Source organism: Mobula hypostoma, chromosome 1 (assembly GCF_963921235.1).
Source record: "Mobula hypostoma chromosome 1, sMobHyp1.1, whole genome shotgun sequence".
In the NCBI taxonomy this organism is placed as follows: domain Eukaryota; kingdom Metazoa; phylum Chordata; class Chondrichthyes; order Myliobatiformes; family Myliobatidae; genus Mobula; species Mobula hypostoma.
In genome coordinates, this window is record NC_086097.1 from 22,802,364 (window position 1) to 22,821,153 (window position 18,790).

At 41.8% G+C, this 18,790-nt stretch overlaps 1 protein-coding gene across 24 annotated transcripts in view; it reads left to right on the plus strand.

Moving 5' to 3' along the window:
• The window catches only part of nrxn3a (neurexin 3a), a 2,332,164-nt gene that overhangs the window by 358,042 nt on the left and 1,955,332 nt on the right, over positions 1-18,790 (plus strand). The window lies entirely within an intron of this gene.

Here is an 18,790-nt window from a genome sequence, read left to right on the forward strand (position 1 = left end):
TCTCTTGGGTTTCTAATTCTGTTCCTATGTTTTATGGTCTAAATCTGCTAATTCAGAAGAAGATTGCCTCAGCAAAGCACTGCCTCTCCTGGTCACTCGGATTTCTGTGTTGGGTTCTAATACGATTATTAGTTGAAAATCTCAAAATTGAGTGTGGAATTTGCTGTGAATTCTTCTGTTGTTCAGGCGCCAGTGGAGTGTCTCTTACTTTTGAATGACCTGGGGGCTCAGAGATGTGAGATATTTAGAAACTTGAACACATACCTTCAGCTGTACAAGAATGGGCTGCCTCCTGGTTCTACAAATTTGCATTTCCCATTAGGATGTAAAAAGACCAGATGTTACAACAGATGGAAGAACAAATGCTATGGGCCAGAAGTATTATTTTACCGTACTGGCTGCCTGGAAGGAACACCTTGCATCTAAGATTCATGCTAGGAATTTATAAGTTAGTTTGTGTAGGCTAGGAGATGGGAATCCAAGTGATCTGGGTGGCATGGTAGCATAACAGTATCACAGCACCAGCAACCTGAGTCTTGTTCTGCCGGTAGCTGCAAGGAGTTCCTACGTTCTCCTCGTGACCACATGGGTTTCCTTCTGGTGCTTGGTTTTCTCCCACTTTCCAAAGGCGTATGAGTTAGTGGGTTAATTAGTTATGTGGATGTAATGTAATTGGGCGATGCTGTTTTTTGCCGTTGCAATATAAATATGGGGCATTTTGTAAGTTTTTTTGTACAAGGAGATTTGATTTTTTTTGTTTTGTGGCTATCTGGAGAAGACAAATCTCAGAGTTGTATATTGCATGAATACTTTGATAATAAGTGAACCTTTGAACTTTGAAGGAAACCCCTTCATGTTTGCAGATCTTTCTTTTGTTGCTGTTGGATCTGGAGATGATATGGTCCAGAAGGTTCTTCGGAAGTCAAGAATGAGGCGCCACTCTTATGGTTAAGCCGTTTTTATTATATGCTCATAATGAAGAATAACCGTAAAGTGGGGTGAGCAAATAACATCAGGAAATTGACTCTAAATGTAACCAGCTCACTCTCACCAAGAACATGCCTTGTGGTCTTTCTTTATATGGCTTAAGGGAATATTCTCAGATAAGAACAATCTGGGAGACAACAAGGACAATCTTGATTTATGCTGCCATGACTCAGGCTTATGGTGGGCATCCATTATCAAGTGCCCCCACCATCCAGATCATGCTTTGTTCTCACTGCTGCCATCAGAAAAAAAGGTACAAAGGCCTCAGGACCCTCAACAGCAAGTTCAGGAACAGTTAATACCTCTCAACTATCAAACTCTTGAACCAGAGAGGATAACTTCACTTAATTTCACTGGCCCCATCACTGAACTGTTCCCACAACCGAAGAGTTTGCTTTCAAGGATTCTTCATTTCATATTCTTGATACTTATTGCTTATTTATTATTTATTATTATTATTACTACTGTTTTTCTTTCTGTTTTTGCACAGTTGTCTTTTGTACACTGGTTGTTTATCCATCCTGTTGGCTGCAGTCTTTCATTAATTCCTGGGATGGCGGGACTGTCATACGTTGAAAGATTGGAGTGACTGGGCTTCTATACACTGGAATTTAGAAGGATGAGAGGGGATCTGATTGAAACACAAGATTATTAAGGGATTGGACACGCTAGAGGTAGGAAACATGTTCTTGATGTTGGGGGAGTCCAGAACCAGAGGCCACAGTTTAAGAATAAGGGGTAGACAATTTAGAACGGAGTTGAGGAAAAACTTTTTCACACAGAGGGTTGTGGTTCTGTGGAATGCTCTGCCTCAGAAGGCAGTGGAGGCCAATTCTCTGGATTCTTTCAAAGAAGAATTAGATAGAGCTCTTAAAGATAGTGGAGTGAAGGGATATGGGGAGAAGGCAGGAAAAGGATACTGATTGTGGATGATCAGCCATGATCACAGTGAATGGTGGTGCTGGCTCGAAGGGCTGAATGGCCTACTCCTGCACCTATTGTCTATTAATACTATTGTGTTTCTTGAATCTACTGTGTATGCCCACAAGAAAATGAATCTCAAGGTTGTGTATGGTGACATTTATTTATTTATTTATTTATTTATTGTGATACAGGTCGGAATAGGCTCTTTGAACGGGCCACCCAGCAATCCTCTGATTTAGATAGATAGATAGATACTTTATTAATCCCTAAGGAAATTACAATATCACAATAGTATTACAAGTGCACAGTTATGCAAATATTAGAAGAGAAGTAGAAAGAATAAAAAATAAGTTACCTCAAACAGTAACTTACTTTTTATTCTTTCTTCTTCCCTTGGAATATTTGCATTAGTCTTAGACTAATCATGGGACAATTTATAATGACGAATTAACCAAGCAAGCAGTATATCTTTGGAATGTGGGGGGAAACCGGAGCACCCGGGGGAATCTCATGCCATCATTGGAAGAATGTATAAACTCCTTACAGCCAGTGGCGGGTAACAAACCCGAGTCACTGGTTCTGCAGAGTGTTTTGCTAACATGCCACCCTGTATGTACTTTGATAATAAATGTACTTTGAACAAAGAAACTGCGGAAGTAGAAAACCATCTACACTACAAATAAATTAAAATCCATTGAGCAGTTACAGACAAACAGGTGATTAATCAAGCATAAAGAAAGTTAAACAACAGGAAATATAATATAGACCCTAATCCAACATTACTAACCCCTCTGAAAAGAAAGCATAGGGTCATTAAAATTATTTTTCTTTCATATTCATTCACATTCTTGATCCATATAAGCATTGTAAGTGGTAGTGATTCAGATTCAGGTTCTGGTTTATCATATGTACATTGAAACACAGTGCAATGTGCCATTATTGTTAACAAGCAACACAACCAAGGCTGTGCCAGGGCCAGTTTGTAAGTGTCGCCACACATTCCGGCACCAACATAGTATTTCATTATCACAAAATCTGCAGACGTTGGAAATCCAAAGCTACACACACAAAATGCTGGAGGAACTCAGCAGGCCAGGCAGCATCTATGGAAAAGAGCAAACAGTCCAATTTTCAGGCTGAGACCCTTCATCAGAACTTGATCCTCCAGCAATTTGTGTCTGTTGCTTTGGTATTTAATTGTTGTGGTTTACTAGGTCATGAAGTCCACAAAAAGAGGCAAAATTCCACTCTAATTGTCCCTGTCTTCTACCTTCAATCAAAACTGAAGCATTGGAAGTTATGACTGACATCCTAATCATCTGCTCAACAATAGTCAATTTTGTTCCACCAGCTCCACTAGGCTCCAAATTTCATAACAGCTTTGGTCCGAGAATGGCCAAACTCTCTGAACTTAAGGGGGGAGGTGAATGACTATCCTTGATATAAATTTTGTTTTGACTAAGCTTGATGTCAAAGCGCCCTGATGTTGGTGAAGAAACTCTGCACTGGAAAATTGCAGTGATGGCTGTAAACTCTCTGAGTATCCCTGCAGTAGTAGGAGACTAGTATAACTTCAGTGACTTCATTAATGCATTACCCTTCAGAAGATTAGAAGCAGGGACGTTCAGTCCACTGATAATGGCATCATCTCCAATTATTTACATGACATCCTGTCAGATAATGAAGCCATTCCTGCCTACATACACCAAACCTGGACAAGGTCAGGTACGGTCTGATTAAGTGGCAAATTACATTTACATTCGTCATGTAATGAGGGATATAGATAGCATAAATGCAAGTAGTCTTTTCCTACTGAGTTTGGGTGAGACTAAAACTAGAGGTCAGGGTTAAGGGTGAAGGGTGAAATGCTTAAGGGAAACATGAGAGGGCACTTCTTCTGTTAGAGGGTGGTGAGCATGTGGATCGAGCTGCCAGCAGAAGTGATGGATTCTGGTTTGAACATTTAAGAGAAATATGGATAGGTACATGGATGGGATGGGTATGGAGGACTATGGTCCGGCTGCAGGTTGATGGGACTAGGCAGGTTAATAGTTCGGCATGGACTAGATGGGCAGAAGGGCCTGTCTGTGCTGTAGAGTTCTATGGCTCTATGACCATCACCAATGCAAATTATTCAATCACTTTGCCATGACTGAGCATCAACATCCTGAGAATAATTATTCACAGTAATTTAACTAGGCAGAACAAATCAATACTTTGGCTGTAAGTGCCCACCAGAGGCTCAACACCCTGTAGTCAGTTGCTTTCTACAGGCTTCCCAGAGCTTGTTTTACCACATACGTGGCACAGGTCATAAATCTGAGGACTTCTTATGCGCCTGGATGAGTGCAGTTCTTACAACAATTTTAGTTATAAAAATATATACTCAAAGGTTGAAAGAGATCTTATCCATTAGGTCAAAGAAATCCTTTGATTTATCATAGTTTAGTATCTTGGAGTGCTACAGCACAGAAACAGGCTCTTCATCCAATCCAGTCCATGGCTAATTGTTATTTTACCTTGTCCCATCAACCCACCCAGAGACCATTGCCCTCCCTACCCCTCCGATCCCTGTACTTATCCAAACTTCTCTTAACTGTTTCATAAGAAACCATGACCATCACGTCCACTGGCATACTGGCAGCTGGTTCCACACCTACACCACTGCTTGCATTTACGCTATCTATACCTCATCATTTTGTATGCCTCTATCCCTCATTCTCTACACTCCAGAGAATATAGTAGTAACCTATTCAACCTTGCCCTCTGACTCAGGTCCTCGTGATCTGACAACATCCTTGTAAATTTACTTTCTACTCTTTCAATCTTACTGATACCTTTCCTATAGATAGGTGACCAGAACTGCACACACTATTCAAAATCTGTCCTCACCAATGTCTGATATGTTACATCCCAAATGAACTCCTGGAATCAATACTCTGATTTATGAAGGGCACTATGCCAAAAGCTTCCTTTATAACCTTTTCAACCTGTGACGTCACTTTCAAGGAATTTTGGATCAATGTTCACAGATCGAGCTCAACAGTATCCTGGCCACACTCGCCCAATTCATTGGCACACTGGTTAATCTCTCTCTTGACCATCAATCCAATATAGATTTGAAGTAGGTTGCCATGGGATAATTGCGTTCACTTTCCAGAAGTGGCTGCATGACCTTGGCTTCACTAGAAGAGAGATCAAGTCAACCAGCAGGGCTGTAGCTGAGGCGGCAGAGAAAGGATCAGCATGGGTGTGGAACAAGTATGTCCAGAGGGGTAGATATATGTATACAGTGTATACATATCTTGAAAACCCTTCAGTAGTTGCATAGATACCTGAAGAGCAGGCCATCTGTTGGATGGAAGTGACCAACAACTCTGATAGAGGCAGATGCCAAGTTTTTAAGCTCACCAGTGGGAGGTGGTGCTTTAGCACTGCTGGCCTACCACCTTGAGGGAGTCTTGATCATAAGCGGGCCAAAACTCCTGAAGACAGGTGGCAGATCAACTGATGATCCCACAGGTGATAGCACAGGACAGTTAACATCTTAGTCCACGTGTATTTTTAACTCAGTGTGCCCAATCTATGCAACTTGCTGATGCTGCTATGATGAATCTCTTAAAACCCCAGTCTCTAACATTGAGAAGGAAAAGACAAGCAGACATTTAGGTTTGTCACCATCTGGAAGATTCCCTTCAAAGCTGACACCTTACTGACTTGGAAAAATATCCATGAACGCTATAGTCAATGTGACCAGCGCAAACTGCAGTGGTTCAAGAAGGTGTTTCAGGGCAAATAGACTAGTGTAATAATTTTGGACAGCATCCAGAAATCAAGGTAATAATACCTTAATTGTTTGCTGTTTAGTAATGTTGACTGAAAGGTAGACATCAGCCAGAACATTAAGAATTGTTCTAAGCTCTTTTTTCAAAGAGTGCCCTGGGATCTTTTATGTGTGCTGATAAATCAGAAGATTGACTGCTTGAATGTCCCATCCAGAAGTCATCACGGTACATACACGTGGGGTGGCATGGTGGCGTAGTGGTTGTGCAATTGCCTGACGTTGTCAGTGATCACCATTCACCGATTGGAGTTCGATTCCCGCCACTGTATGTAAAAAGCTTGCAAGTTCTCCCTGTGATGCGTAGGTTTCCTCTGGGTGCTCCGATTTCCCATGTACCAAAGATGTATGGGTTAGGGTTAGTGAGTCGTGGGCATGCTATGTTGGTACTCAAAGCATTGTGACATTTGCAGGGTGTTCCTAGGATATCCTTACTGATTCAATTTGATGCAAATGACACATTTCACTGTATGTTTTGACGGTTCGATATATATGTGACAAGGATGGTGTGGTGACGTTGTACAGGCAACCTGGGTTCAGTTCCTGCTGAGTGTGACCACGTGGATTTCCTTTTGGCTGAAGCAGTTTCTTCCCACAGCCCAAAGACGTACTGGTTAGTAGGCTAAATGATCATTGCAAATTGTCCCATGATTAGGCTAGGATCAAATTGGGCTGCCGGGTGGCGTGGCTCAAAGGGCTGAAAGGGTCTATTCCGCACTCTATCTCAATAAATAAATAAAGCTAATCTTAATTTCCATATGCAGTAGTATCCTCAGGACTGCACTGCAATGCCAGCTGAACTATGTTGCCAACTGTTTGGGATGGGGGTAGAATTCACAACTATCTGACTCTTTAGTGAGTGTTCTACACACTGTGCCACAGCTGTGGTTATAATGGCCAGTGAAAATTGAAGAGACCCGTGCAATTTTTCAAAACTTATTAGATAGCATTTGTTCTCAAAGCACTTTATCTTTTTAATCAATCCATCACCGTATTAGGATTACATCTGATCTTGTAGGTGATGTTTGAAAATCCCAGGATATTTTTTTAAAGTTCAAATGTTATTATTCGACTAGTTGCCAATTTTCTCAACTTGTTTTCCAAAGGTCCTCCTTTCCAATCTCTCTGGTCTTTTATTTCACAAAAGACAATTATTCTTGATTAGTTTGTGATTACTTTTTTACTAATCTTTTTTTAGGAGTCTGGAATCTGAAAACAGATGACTGAAATAAAAATTAAATTTCTTAGAACTATTCATCAATCGTTTGAAAGTAGCAATGAACAGCTTTTACAATGATTGCTGTTGGCTTTTCCTGACGTGAATGATTCCTCATTTATGCTGCGTTGTAAATCATTGTAGAATGAGATCTGAGCTGGGCTGCAGCCCCAGGGATGCAATGCCATTCCTCAGCAGTGAGCTCTGGGTCCTTTTTGACAGGTGGTGAAGTCTTGGAACAGCAACTATTCTGACATGTCACCAGAAGCTCCGGTGAGTGCGATTCAGTTGAACTCAATGCATTTTTATTAAGTGTCAACAAGTAGCTTAACCCTCTGGTTCCTGCAGCAAGAAGTTGATAAAATGGTTTATTTTGTCTCAGGGATGAGATGTTATGCTGATGTCCCTGTCTGCACTTTCAGGGTGAATATAAAAGATTCAAGTGCTAATTCAAATTATAGAACATAGAACATAACAGCACGGTACAGGCCCTTTGGCCTACGTTGTTGCACCAACCTTTTAACCTGCTCTAAGATCAGTCTAACTCTTCCCTCCTACACAGCTCTCTATTTTTCTAATAGAACATAGAAGTTATCCCAGGGGTTGTGGACAATATTTATGCTTCATTGAACAGCATTAAAAATTAATGCTCATTATCACATAATGAACTTCCTACTCTACTGGTTTTACCTACCATCAAAGTATTTTGTTGGCTGAAAATTGCATTTGAATATCCCGAGGACATGAAGGATCAATGATAAATACAAGCCTGGTGCATTTTTGTTGTCTCTGTACACTGAGATTGCATTTTGCAAATCAACTGCAAAGATTAGATGTAAATAATACTAAAAATATTTTTGACCTTCTTTCAAACTTGATGGAAATGTATACCTGGCCAAATGCAGACATCCCACCTCTCCCGGAACTTCCAGGAGTCTCCTGCATATTAATAGTAGCTCCTGATGCCCGCAAATTATATACAATATCACGGAAATCAATTTTTTTGAGAGCGAGTGAGAGAAAAGCAACAGAGAGCGCGAGAGCGACCACGGGAGAGAGAGAGAGCAACCACGGGAGAGCGCGAGCGAGAGCACGCCATGGCAGAGTGTTCCAAAAAAACATAAAACGTACGTCACCCCAGACTACGCTAAAGTGTACCCCTGCCTAATAGGGGTCAAAAATAATGACAGTGTTGCTCGCTGCACTGTTTGCAACAGTGACTTTTCTATTGCCCATGGTGGGTTAAGACTGTAAAAGATATGTTGAGGTGAGTTTAACAGGTGTCATTCGTTCATTAGCATAGCTAATGTTATTTAAATTAGCTGACTAGCTGCTAAGGAGCTACTCTATTGCAGACATCCCACCTCTCCTGGAAGTCTCCCGCAAGTTGATGGTGCTACCTCCCTGAAATGAGTTTTTGCAGGGTGGGGTGTCTGCAAATGTGAAGTGTTGCACCTTGGTTGGCAAACGTAAAGAGACAGTACACTGATAAGGGCCAACGCCTTAACAGTGTTGATGAGCAGAGGGATGTTGGAATCCAAGTTTAAAGCTCCCTGAAAGTCGCTACACAGGTTGATAGTGTGGTTAAGAAGGCATGTGGCATGCTTGCCTTTATATGTTCAAAAGTCAGGAAGATATGTTGCAGCTTTATAAAACTCTAGTTAGGCTGCATCTGGAGTATAGCGAATATTTCTGGTTGGCCCATTGTAGGAAGGATGTTAAGGCTTTGCAGAGGGCGCAGAAGAGATTTACCAGGATGCTGTCTGGATTAGAGGGTATGTGCTGTAACGAGACATTGGACAAACTTGGGAGTAGTGGAGATTGAGGGGAGATTTGATACAGGTTTATAAGATTATGAGAGGCACAGATGGAGGCACATTCTCGTCGGAAAAACAGCACCAAGACAACACTGGAGGACGGTGCCTTCAAGTGCAGTCGCTGCAGCCGAGACTGTCACTCCCGTGTGGGCCTCTACAGCCACAACAGACACTGCTCTGACACAGACTGAAGCAAGACTTTTCAGGCGCAGATCCATGGTCTTGCGAGACTAACGGATGCCACTACTAGATGGAGGATTGAAATGTTTACTATTAGAGGGCATGTATTTAAGGCAAGAGGGGCTAGTTTTAAAGCAGACATGGGGGGGGGGTGTCTTTTACACAAATAATGGTGGGTGCCTGGAATGTGCTGGCTGGGGTGATGGTAGAAGCAGATGCACATGGCATTTAAAAGATGTTTAGAAAGGCACATGAATGTGTGGAAAATGGAAGGATTTGAACATAGTATAGGCAGAAGGCATTAGTTTAGCTGGCATTTTGCTTGCTAATTTATTTGGTTCAGCACTAAACTGTGGGCTGAAGGGTCTGCTCCTGTTTTGTGTTCTAAAAGATTACTTTACATAATAGCAGAAGTAGAAAAATACAGTTGCCTGGAAATCAGACACATTCATGCATTATTTTATACTCTGGGAAAATTGTGTATGAAAGCAATTTTTTTATACGTATGATGGTTTCAGCATTGATTAGTGTCCAACTGGAAATTAGTCGGGCACTTTTAGGTACAATCCATGGAAGTGTGACTGATATTTCCTCAGTATTAGATGCACTTGAAATCTAGCACCCATTTGCATGAGTATTAAGGGAAATTAAATGGAGGAGCTGCATCTATGGCCTGAATTCATAACTCACCAGAAGGCGAAAATGACCGTCCTTATCCATCAGTCTGTTGCTAGGGCTCAGTCAGAATAATTTGTGGGATACATCAGACTGGTTGTAAGCATCACTCAAAGGTTAGATTTCAAAGTAAATGTATTATCAAAGTACATATGTACAGTTTATGTCACTACACTGAGATTTATTTCCTTTCAGGCATTCACAGCAGAATGCCTGCAAGAGAATCTAAGAAAGGATGTGTTGACATTGGAGAGGGTTCAAAGGAGGTTCACAAAAATGATTCCAGGATTAAACAGCTTGTTGTATGAGGAGCATTTGATGGCTCTGGACCTGTATTCACTGGAATTTAGAAGAATGAGGGGTGACCTCATTGAAACCTATCGAATGTTGAAAGCCCTTGATAGAGTGGATGTGGAGAGCATGTTTCCTATGTGGCAGAGTCGAAGACCAGAGCACACAGCCTCAAAATAGAGGGGTGTCCTTTTAGAACGAGATGAGGAGGAATTTCTTCAGCCAGAGAGTGGTGAATCTGGGGAATTCATTGCCATAGAAGGCTGTGAAAACCAAGTCATTAGATATATTTAAACCAGTGGTTGATAAATTCTTGATTGGTCAGCGCATGAAGGGATATGAGGAGAAGGCAGGAGATTGGGGATGATAGGGAAGATGGATCAACCATGATGAAATGACAGAGCAGACTTGATGGGCCAAATAGCTTAATTCTTTCTGCTCCTATATCTCACGTCCTTATGGTCTTAGAACAAAGTGATATTGCAAAGATGCATTAGTGATAATTTTTCAAAACTCGTTAGATTCTGGACTAGTTCCTGAGGATTGGAGGGTGGCTAATGTAACCCCACTTTTTAAAAAAGGAGGGAGAGAGAAACCGGGGAATTATAGGCCGGTTAGCCTAACGTCGGTGGTGGGGAAACTGCTGGAGTCAGTTATCAAGGATGTGATAACAGCACATTTGGAAAGCGGTGAAATGATCGGACAAAGTCAGCATGGATTTGTGAAAGGAAAATCATGTCTGACGAATCTCATAGAATTTTTTGAGGATGTAACTAGTAGAGTGGATAGGGGAGAACCAGTGGATGTGGTATATTTGGATTTTCAAAAGGCTTTTGACAAGGTCCCACATAGGAGATTAGTGTGCAAACTTAAAGCACACGGTATTGGGGGTAAGGTATTGGTGTGGGTGGAGAATTGGTTAGCAGACAGGAAGCAAAGAGTGGGAATAAACGGGACCTTTTCAGAATGGCAGGCGGTGACTAGTGGGGTACCGCAAGGCTCAGTGCTGGGACCCCAGTTGTTTACAATATATATTAATGACTTGGATGAGGGAATTAAATGCAGCATCTCCAAGTTTGCGGATGACACGAAGCTGGGTGGCAGTGTTAGCAGTGAGGAGGATGCTAAGAGGATGCAGGGTGACTTGGATAGGTTGGGTGAGTGGGCAAACTCATGGCAGATGCAATTTAATGTGGATAAATGTGAAGTTATCCACTTTGGTGGCAAAAATAGGAAAACAGATTATTATCTGAATGGTGGCCGATTAGGAAAAGGGGAGGTGCAACGAGACCTGGGTGTCATTATACACCAGTCATTGAAAGTGGGCATGCAGGTACAGCAGGCGGTGAAAAAGGCGAACGGTATGCTGGCATTTATAGCGAGAGGATTCGAGTACAGGAGCAGGGAGGTACTACTGCAGTTGTACAAGGCCTTGGTGAGACCACACCTGGAGTATTGTGTGCAGTTTTGGTCCCCTAATCTGAGGAAAGACATCTTTGCCATAGAGGGAGTACAAAGAAGGTTCACCAGATTGATTCCTGGGATGGCAGGTCTTTCATATGAAGAAAGACTAGATGAACTGGGCTTGTACTCGTTGGAATTTAGAAGATTGAGGGGGGATCTGATTGAAACGTATAAGATCCTAAAGGGATTGGACAGGCTAGATGCAGGAAGATTGTTCCCGATGTTGGGGAGGTCTAGAACGAGGGGTCACAGTTTGAGGATAGAGGGGAAGCCTTTTAGGACCGAGGTTAGGAAAAACTTCTTCACACAGAGAGTGGTGAATCTGTGGAATTCTCTGCCACAGCAAACTGTTGAGGCCAGTTCATTAGCTATGTTTAAAAGGAAGTTAGATATGGCCCTTGTGGCTACAGGGGTCAGGGGGTATGGAGGGAAGGCTGGGTTCTGAGTTGGATGATCAGCCATGATCATAATAAATGGCGGTGCAGGCTCGAAGGGCCGAATGGCCTACTCCTGCACCTATTTTCTATGTTTCTAAAGAAATCCAATAGATTCAATGAAAGACTAATATATTACTTTGCGTTGTAGCATTACCAAATTCAGATTCAGATTCATTTTGCTATCACATGTACATAAAAACTTGGTGAATTGTGGCATTTGCATTAACAGCCAACACAACCCAAGGATGTGCTGGGGACTGCCAACGAGTGCCATCACACATTCCAGCACCATCATAGCATGCCCACAAAGCTTTGTGACCTGCAGCACCTTTATCACTCTGCTGAAGGTTTAAGGTTGACTGATTAAGTGGTAACTAAACAAATTGGATTTGCCCTGCTTCATGTGAGAAGTGCACACATGGGGAGTTTTGCACATTGCCACATAGTTCTGCAGTGCAAGTATTCGGTACAACTGCACAGGTATCTGGTTCCGCATGTAGCTGCAGATTCATTTGTTACATTCAAATGGAAGCTGGATAAGTATGAAGGAGAGAATTTTCAGGGTTATGGAGAGAGGGGAACAGGTGGGATTAACATGATTGATCTTTCATAGGCAAATCATGGCACGACAGGCTCGGTGGGCTTCATGCAATAAAAATTTTGTAATTCCATGAAATGAATGTCATAAGTATTGATAATTATTGATAATTGCCAATATGAATACAATGATTTATTTCTATTATCAATACAGTACTAGTAATTAATATAACCATTATTGCATGAATATTATATTAATACTATAATATCTGCTGAGTTCCTCCAGCATTTTGTGTGTGTAATTCTAGCTTTCCAACGTCTGTGGAATCTCTTGTGTTCATACGAGTAAGTATTTTTATTGATCGATAAACCTTCTGTGATTTTGTTCTTTATTAATATATCAGTCTTCTTCATGCACAGAAATTGAAACCTAAATCCTGAAGATATGTAGTATTTTTAAACTGGGAGCATTTTAAAGCTTTGACCTTTCTGGAGGCTTTAGAGAGCGGCTTTGTACTCCTCAGTGGAGTTTCGGATTGATGAAAAAGTCTGCAGATGTTGGAAATCCAAGCAAGACATGCAAAATGCTGGAGGGACTCTGCAGGTCAGGCAGCATCATTTTAGCACTCCTGCGTGCGGTCAGTTCATGAAGGGTAGCTACTTCGGTTATAGAACATCTCATGTCCTCTTTGGGAGATCTGGGATATGTGTGGAATGTGTTAGTGGCAGTACTGCACTTCAAAATGGGCAAATGTCAGTTCATACCAGCCCAAATTTACATGTACATTTTATTTAGTGTAAAATGTAGTGCAGAAAGTAAAGACTTATTTTGGATAGTAACACTTTCAACAAACTTTAAAGAAAAGGAAAGATTATTTATCAAATGTGCATTGAAATATCAGAAGATACAGTGAAATAGGTCCAGCACAGTCTGAATGTGTGTGGCAGCAGCCTTCTAGTGTCACACATGTCCACAACTTACTAACCCTAAACCATATGTCTTTGGACCATGGGACGCAACTGGAGCACCTGGAGGAGAGCTACACGGTCACCGGGAGAACGTACAAACTCCTTGCAGACAGAAACAAGAGTTGAACCCATCACTGATTGCCTCTGCTGTAATGGTACAGCTGCCCTGACATATCAGAACAAACAAACTTCCCCAGTTACACTCCACAAGGGTGACATGGTGGCATAGCCATTAACACAATGCCTTACAATGCCAGCTGAAAGATTGGGGGTTTAATTCCTGTAAGAAGTTTGTATGTTCTCCCCGTGAACGTGTGTGTTCCCTCCGGGTGCTCTGGTCTCCTTCATGTTCCAAAGAAGTACGGATTAGGGTGCATGACTTATGAGCATGCTACATTGGCTCCGGGAGCATGGTGACACTTGCAGGCTGCCCAGCACAATCGGCGCTGATTTGACTTGATGTGAATAACACAATTCACTGTATGTCTTGTTGTACTTGTGACATATAAAGCTAATTTGCCTTTAATCTTTAATAGCATTATGCTAACCGCTGCACTGCCATGCCACCCTTGGGGGAAATGTAATTGGGGGATTTAGTTTGTTCTGATATGTCAGGACAGCTGTACCATTTTAGAATCAGAATCAGGTTTAATATCACCAGCGTATGTTGAGAAATTTATTAACTTTAGGGCAGTGGTACAATGCAATACATGATAAATAAATATAGAGAAAAAATTAATTAAAGTAAGTATATATAAAATAGTTAAATTAAAATAAGTGGTGGAAATGAAACAGAAATAAAAAAGTAGTGAGGCAGTGTTCACGGGTTCAATATCTATTTAGAAATCGAATGGCAGAGGAGAAGAAGCTGTTCTTGAATTGCTGAGTATGTGGCTTCAGGCCTCTGTACTCCTTTCTGCTGGTAACAGTGAGAAGAGGGCATGTCCTGGGTAGTGGGGGTCCTTAGTGATGGACAATGCCTTCCTAAGGCACTGCTCCTTGAAGTTGTCTTGGATACTACAACACCCCGATTTCAATCTGAATAATGGTATCTCCCTCAAGTACTTAGACAGCAATTTAAATAATTGTGTTCTAAATATAATCTATCTGTGCACTGTAATGCTGCCTTTTAAAAAGGTTGCACAGTGTGATAATTGCAGCAAGCTTGACAGGACCTTAAAGAGGTATCTGCAGAGCAGATGCAAAGAAGGTGAATACCAATCTCCAACAAAATAGAAGTGTGATTCTGAATCAAACAGCACTGCAGCATGTTGTTAAGCAAATAATGTATTCAAAAGAAAGGATGTCTACCCTCCGCTGGATGACAGAACCCAGGGATACATGTGTCTTAAACCTGACGTCATGACAATAAGTCACACTGAATGTACTGTAACTTTGCAAGAGGTATGTTTATGCATACAAATATTGATGCAGCTACAAAGAAAGCACGACAGTGGCTATATTTCATTAGAAATTTGAGTATGTCACGAAAAACACTCGCAAATTTCTACAGATATACAGATAGACTGGCTGCACCACATCGGGCACTGGGGGGAGGTGGTGGAGTGCGCAGGTTCTTTTCCACCACCATCCGATTTCTCAATGGACATTGAACCCATGAACAATATCTCAATACTTTTTTATTTCTAATTTTGCACTAGTTTTTTAATTTAGCTATTTTATATATATGTATAATTCACGGATTTTTTTATTCATTATTATGTATTGCATAGTTCTGCTGCTGCAAAGTCTATAAATTTTACATCATATGCCAGTGATATTAAACCTGATTCTGATGCTGTCCCTATATTCCAGTACACGTGATGAGAAATTTCAACTGTAATTAATTCAGTCTTTGCAAACATAACAATTTTACAAATCTATTGAAAGATATACAAAATGCTGGAGGATATCCGCAGATTAGGCAGCATCTATGGAAAGCAATGAACAGTCAAATTTCGGACTGAGACCCTTCATCAGGACTGGCGTGAAACATCGACTGTTTACTCCTTTCCACAGATGCTGCCTGGGGTGCTAAGTTCCTCCAATATTTTGTGTGTGTTGCTCTGGATTTCAAGTATCTGCAGAATTTCTTGTGTTTATGAATTAAAAAATCTGTTGATAGGTTATAGATCAAAACAGAAGAAGGTAGCACAAACAAAGATAAAAGCACTAATCTTCAGAGTTTATAAAAATCTGGAGCAATACACAAAGTGCTGGAGGAATGCAACAAGTCAGACAGGATCTATGGTGGAGGATAAACGGTGGATGTTTCGGGCTGAGACGCTTCATCTGTGTGTCCAGTCCCTAGTGTGCAATGTGGGTGGTTCACCCGGAATTGGAAGTAACATTGGTGACTGGGACACACACGCTTGTAGCAGGTTTAAGGCCCCGAGTAAAATGGGTTCAGGCTGAAGCCATCATGACCCCCTCCTGTTAATAAATGTGCTAGCATTAAAACCCACACAAAGTTTGTCTTTTATCAAGAACATGGTGTCAGAAGTTGGCATGAGGTCTAAATATGAGGTGTAACTGAATACCACGAGTGATTATGAAAGAGATGCTAGGTTCCAACGGAGAGAAGCTGCTGGCAAGAGAGGAGCATCATGTTTGAAATATGCAAATTGTTTTCTTGTGAACAGAAACAAGGCATTAGCTTTCATTGATACTTAGCTGAGTTTGGAGATTGGAGAGACTTACTAGTCAGCAATAAAATAATTTGCGGCATCCCAGATAATGAACTTAGAGAACACCTGCTCTGTGAAAAACACTGGAAAAGGCTGTGGATATGTGCAGAGCAGTGGAGACCACATGGGTGCAAGCTGAGGACCTGCACAGGGCAGAAACAATAGTGCATGCTGTGAAACCAGAGGGACAGAGCACAACACATTTCTCTAAGCAACAGCATAGCAAGAGGTAGGCTCAATAATAAATGCAGCAAATGTGGAGCTAGGTACATCTCGAAGAAGTGCCCTGCTTATGGAAAGTCCTGTGATAAGTGTGGGAAGAAGAATCATTTTGCAAAGTGCTGCAAAGCTGGGGCTGCCAAGAGAAAAGTGCACAAGGTTGCTGAAGAAATTGAGAAAGTCTTTGTAGATTCTCTACAGACAGCTGGTGCTGGTAAAATAGAATGGATTGTTCCAGTGATTGTGAATGAGGCAGTAATACCATTCAAGCTTGACTGCAGAACCATGGTAAATCTGTTATCTGTGGATGATTACAAGTCTCTCAAACTAAAGAGCAAGATTTTACTCAGTGAGGTTAAAAGTGACAGGCTATACTAGAGAGGACGTTCCAGTAAAAGGAGGCTGTATAGTGACTTTCAAGCACAAGGGGCAACACCTAAAGACACAGCTACTGTTTGTTGAAAAGCAAGTATAGCCAATATTAGGTCTAACTGCACATGAAAGGCTCAACCTGGTGGAAAAAGTTTTCGTAGTGGCTTCACAGACATAAGGTTACCAGGCAACACTCAAGATGGAGTACACAGATGTCTTCGATGAGGGGCTTGGATGCTTACCTGGTGTAACTTGAGAAACTCATAACAGCATCCAGGAGAGATCCAGAGAGGTTATGCAAGAGAAGCACAAGAACTCCACCTTCCACAGACATCTGTATCAGCTACACCAGCATGACAGTCTGGATGCCAGTGCTGAACAGAGAGACCACGAAGAAGTCACCAGTCTTGCTTCCACATCATGCAGCTTTGATTCAAAATCTGTCTCTCATCATCTTCCAGATAAAGATTGGAAATCAAAATAAATATCTCCATGATCCTCTCTGAAGTCGAAGAGGAAAAATAAAAAAAGAACATGGGGAGAACAACAGCAAAACTTCAACACAAATCAACAGGAGTTACTATGATATGCAGCCAAAAGGAGCTCTGTGAATTGAGACAAAATCAGCTGGAACTTGTGTAAAGACTAACTAATCATGTAGAGGTAGTTCAGGGCTCCATTATGAGGAACATGGAGTGAATTATCACACAGCAAGAACAAGAAGAGACAAACAGATAGGACCCTGACAGAAGGATGTAAAAGAGACAAACATGTTGACTGGGATTCTCAAAAGGACAGTGGTATTAATGCAACAAGTGAAAGCAAGGCATCTGTGGAAACAGATGGCAGTCCAAAAGGGATCATTAAGCCACCACAGAGATGGATTGAGAGTGTCTGAGTGAATAAGGGACTGTATTTCCTTATTACAATTGGTTAAATATCTTTGTTGGAAAGCATCATTGTGTCTTACAGGTTTATGAGGACATACTATTGTGTTTGTTTTCTTTAAAGGAGGAAGATGTGTTATTATATGTGTACATAATAAAGAACTTATGTCACCAGGGTGCAATGTGGGTGGTTAACCAGGAACTGGAAGTGATGGTGGATAGGACACACACACTTGTGGTGCTAGGAAGGCCCGGAGTAAAATGTGGTTGAGCTGAAGGTATCATGACTGTCTCCTGTTAATAAATGTGCCTGCATTAAGACCCACTTAAAGTTTGTATTTTTTTAAATCAAGAACAGGCATAACGATTAGGACTGGAAAGGAAGGGGGAAAGAGGAAAACAGAAATAGCTTGTCTGATTTTTTACTTTAAGTATTAGAGATAAAAAATGACCACAATCTGTTTTTGGGAAGATCTTTCTAATGACATGGAATGCTGGAATCCCCACAGATGACAACTGTTGTCATTGCACGTGTCAGAAAGGCTCAGAAGGTCGCTTGCATCGGTGATGTGCTGGGGGGAGCCCACAAGTGTCACCACACTTCCAGCGCCAACATAGCACGCCCACAACTGACAAACCCTCACCTGTACGTCTTTGGAATCGGGGAAGAAACTGGTGTAGCCAGGGTCACAAACTCCTCACAGAAAGTTGCAGGATTCAAAGAGAGTGTGATGTGTGCCCCTGGTGAAGGACACACCAACAGTAGCTAGGGGGAACCAACCTGATTCTGGTACCGGTGGGCAGAGACTCCTCAGAGCCAACTGGGGCCAGACAAGGACCTTCCTCCTATTTTGGGAGGTCTCGCTACCAGTGTGTGCGGGGTTTTACCGAACGGTGTGGTCTGCAAGCGCCCTTAACCTGCCCCTCCCACTGCATCTTCGGGTGGAACAACTGGGGGATCCTCTGAGACTCAGGGAGCACAGCCTCAGTGCCAGGGTGGAGCCCCCAGCTGCCATTGGCCAGAATTGACCACGTGGACCGGGCCCTTGTCAGTGCCATTGTGGAAACTCCGAGCAATACCGAGCTGAACCTGGAGCTGGAGCAAGGTCGGTTCCTGTTGCCGGAGAATGGACACCAAGGTCCAACCCAGGAAAGTACCCTTGTCAAATTTCACCAAGAAACAATCAGATCAAACTACTTCAGGCAAAACTGGTCGGGATAACAAACGCCCATTGACACGCAGAAATGTCAACATTTAAAAATAGAGATAAATCAATGTAAAAACAA